Below are 4,382 nucleotides of genomic sequence, written 5' to 3' on the forward strand. Positions count from 1 at the left end.
ATGCTGAGGGTTGGACTAGATGACCTCCAGAGGTCCCTTCCAACCTTACCATTCTATGATCCTATGCAAGGATGCAACTAGGAAGCCCAAGGCCCATTTGGCGTTTAATCTGGCAAGGGATGTCAAGCACAGAAAGAAGGGCTTCTTTAAAAACATCAGTATCAAAAAGTAGACTAGGGAGAATGTGAACCTGCTAGCGAATGGGGCTGGGACCCTGGTGTTGAACGATACCAAGAAGGTAGAGCTACTTAATGCCTTCTTTGCTTCAGCCTTTACTGCTAAGGCTAGCCCTCAGGAATCCCAGAGCCTGGAGACCAGGGAGAAAGTCTGGAGAAAAAAATACTTTCCCTTGGTTGAGGAAGAATGGGTTAAAAATCATTCAGGAAAACCTGACATCCACAAATCCATGGACCCTGATGGGATGCACCCACGTGTGCTGAGGGAGCTGGCAGATGCTGTTGCTAGGCTGCTCTCCATCATCTTTGAAAGGTCATAGAGAACAGGAGAGGAGCCTGAGGACTCGTAGAAAGCCAATGTCACTCCAGTCTTCAAAAAGGGAAAAAAAAAGGACCCAGGAAACTACAAGCCAGTCAGCCTCACCTCCACCCCTGGAGAGGTGATGGAACAGCTCATTCTGGATGTCATCTCCAATCATGTGGAGGAAAAGAAGGTGATTGGGAGTAGCCAGCATGGATTCACCAAGGGGAAATCACGCTTAACCAATCTGATAGCTTTCTGTGATGGATGAATGACTGGCTAGGTGGATAAGGGCAGAGCAGTGAATGTTGTCTACYTTGACTTCAGCAAGGCTTTTGACCCTGTCTCCCATAACATCTTCATAGACAAGCTCAGGAAGTGTGGATTAGATGAGTAGACAGTGAGTTGGATTGAGAACTGGCTGAATGGTACAGCTCAGAGGGTTGTGATCAGCAGCACAGAGTCTAGTTGGAGCTGTAGCTAGCAGTATTCCTCAGGGCCAGTACTGGGTCCAGTATTGTGTTCAACTTATTCATCAATGACCTGGATGTAGAGACAGAGTGTCTTCTCAGCAAGTTTGCTGATGATACCAAACTAGGAGGAGCGATTAATACATCAGTGGGCTGTTCTGCCATTCAGAGGGACCTCAACAGGCTAAAGAGATGGGCAGACAGGAAGCTCATGAAGTGCAGCGAAGGTAAGYGCAGGGTCATACACCTAGGGAGGAATAACCCCATGCACCAGTACAGGCTGGGGGTTGAACTGCTGGAAAGCAGCTCTGCAGAGAAGGGGCTGGGAGTCCTGGTGGACAACAAGCTGGCCATGAGCCAGCAGTGTGCCCTTGTGGCCAAGAAGGCTAATGGTATCCTGGGGTCCGTTAGGAAGAGCACTGGAAACAGGTCGAGCGAGGCGATCTTTCCCCCTCTACTCAGCCCTGGTGAGGCCACATCTGGTGTACTGTGTTCTGTTCCGGGCTCCACRATATGAGAGAGACATGGAGCTACTGGAGCAAGTCCAGCATAGGGCTACAAACATTATTAGGGGACTGGAACATCTCTCATATGAGGAAAGGCTGCGAGAGCTGGGCCTGCTTAGCCTGGAGAAGACTGAAGGGGGAATCTTGACAATGTGGAGAAGTATCTGAAAGGAGGGTATAAAGAGGATGAGACTAGACTCTTTTCAGCAGTGCCCAGTGACAGAACAAGACGYACCGGGCACAAACTGAAACACAGGCAGTTGCATCTGAACATGAGGAAAATATTCTTTATTGTGAGGCTGACTGAGCATTGGCACAGATTGCCCAGAGAGGTTGTAGAGTCTCCTTCCTTGGGTGTATTCAAAAGCTGTCTGCACACAATCCTGGGCAACATGCTCTAGGTGACCTCCTCGAACAGATGGGTTGGAYCAGATGATCCCCAGAGGTTCCTTCTAGCCTTGAAATATTCTGTGATTCTGGGAGCTGCCACCTTATTAGATACCAGCTGGGAAACACAAGTCCATAGGAAAGCAACCTACATCACTTCTGTCCAAAGACAGCTTGCTTTGTTTCTCTTTTGACACCTGGGCCTTTTTAAGATTAAAGTTTTTCTGTACTATCACGAGGGCTACGTCTCTGTTTTAAGGTCGCCTCCTGGCTTTAATCTCAGGATGTTGATAATGGGAGCTTTACCCTCAAAATTATACATAGATCTATACATAGATCGCAAAAATTAAAGAGTGGCAACGCTGCATCTTCAGCATGGCAGTTCTTCAGGCTGCTGGGCAGTGGTAGCAAAAATCATAAAGACGGCTATTGCCTTCTAATACCAAGTCAGGAACTTAGAAGTGACAGGGAAAATACTGTATTGTCCTTGAAATCTTTCTCCATTTTCCTGATTTCTGCTTCTTCAACATTTTTTCTTCTCTTTCTTTTTTTTTAACTGATTTAAAGAAACTTTGTTACCAATTTAAAGAAATTGTGCAGTTGTCTTCACGGAGAACTTTCCCTGCTTTTGTTCACCATCTATCTCCTAATGAACACTTTAAACAAGATTGTAAGATTGGACACAAGTATGGATTATCTTTATCTTTTATACAGAGCAAAGCATATCCCTRATGTTTGTCTTCAAAGACTTGTCTTCATCTTTTTCTTCCTGATATTATAAACGTCTTTTATCAAGCTGTTAAATTTGTCATTGTAGAAAAACAGGGTACGGGTTTAATTATTTGCAGTTTTACTAACTCTTTACTAATTCTTGCTTGCACCAAATGAGTGAAATTTTAGATAATTCTGCATTTCCAGATCCATGTAATGAGATATGTTGAGCAAGATCACTTACATTCTCTTAATCATTAGCTGCAGTTRCCTTATGAGCATTCATGGTTTGTCATGTCACACATTCAGAGGCGAAGACTGTTGCATGTAGCAAATGTGCCTGTAGGGTATGAATGAGCTGTGTAGGCCAATGAACTCTTAGGAAACAAAGATGCAGCTGGGGAGGAAATACTGCTTGCAAAAAAGTGTATGTGAAGAGGAATACAGAACATGGGCTGGAGCAAAACACAGTACCCCATACCTGTTATAAAAGTCTGTGTTCATATCACCTCTTCCCCATTCCCAGCGTGAGTTCCCCATTAACACTTGCATCTGGCTTAAAGTCTTTGCCCTAACAGTTATTTCTTTTTGACTTGAACTTAATTTTCAGAGAGATGATTCTAGTCCCATAGCCATGATGCCCACATGTATGTTCTGTTGGAATAAGAAACCTCTCATGCAAACATGAATGCTCACAGAGCTTTCACAGGAACTGAAACCAGGTTCAAAACAGTGCAAAACTCTTTTTGTGACTTGATCAGTGTGTTACTTCTCTCTTTATGTATATGATGCAGAGTCTGCAAATTAACCAATGTTTCTACTATAGGATGCAAAGGAAAAAAGAGAAATAAAATGATTTGTTTTTTCTGGTTTGCTTAAATACCCTTGTCACATGTTACAATTATGCCTCCACATAATTAAACAAAGAGTAGGTGCTGGTAGGAAAATGAGAAGAGAAAAAGAAAAGATGCAATGTTTACTTGTATGAGCATAACCTGACTTGTTGGCGTTGTGTTGAGCAGGCTGTTGGACTGGACAACCCCAGAAGTCTCTTCCAAACTAAATTATTCTGATTCTAGAAGAGAAGCCTCCAAGGGCTCAGATCTCCCATCCTCAGTCACAGGGTAAACAGCACAATTGTTTATTCCTATACCTTGTTTTCACAGAGAATTTAATTATTACTATAGTTATCCTGTAGCAATCCACTTGACAAAAACTTAGACAAGAAACTTTAATCAGTATGACTGTCAGTGCTTTAAAGTGTCTGTGTTTTGTGAAACAAAATTGGTCTCATTTTGAACAACTGCACTGCATTCTCTGACTTCATGAACGYGAATCCATGTATTATGAACTACGGTGAGCGAGACCTGGGCAGCAGGACGTTATGCACYTTTGTTTAGGAAGGGTGGGCCTTCAGGTGAGGTATTTCTGAGATTAGCTCACTCACTACAGCCCCCAGAACCCCGACTTGTACAGACCGGCCCCGGACACGCTGGCAGCCTGACGCAGCGCGGCGGCGGACCCCGCGCTTCACCTCCCCGTGGGGTGTTCCCGCCTCTCCGGCTCGGGGCGCCGCGGGTGCGGCCGGGCAGCGCGGCCACCCGCCGCGGAGCCTGGCGCCGCGCAGGCCTCGCCGCGGCTCCGAGCCCTGCCCTCACCCCCACGCGGCTCCGCCATGAGCGGCCGCCCGTTTTATTATTCGCCAGGGTTTCCTGCCGCGGCGGCGCTGGCGGCGCTGACAGCCCTCACGGCGCCTCGGCGCCCGCCACCATCTTGTGAGCGCCGCAGCCCCCCGCGCTCCCGAGCCCCCACGCGGCGCGGCGCGGCGCGG

Source organism: Rhea americana, unplaced genomic scaffold (assembly GCF_003343005.1).
Source record: "Rhea americana isolate MKP2758 unplaced genomic scaffold, rheAme1 scaffold_318, whole genome shotgun sequence".
Taxonomy (NCBI): Eukaryota; Metazoa; Chordata; class Aves; order Rheiformes; family Rheidae; genus Rhea; species Rhea americana.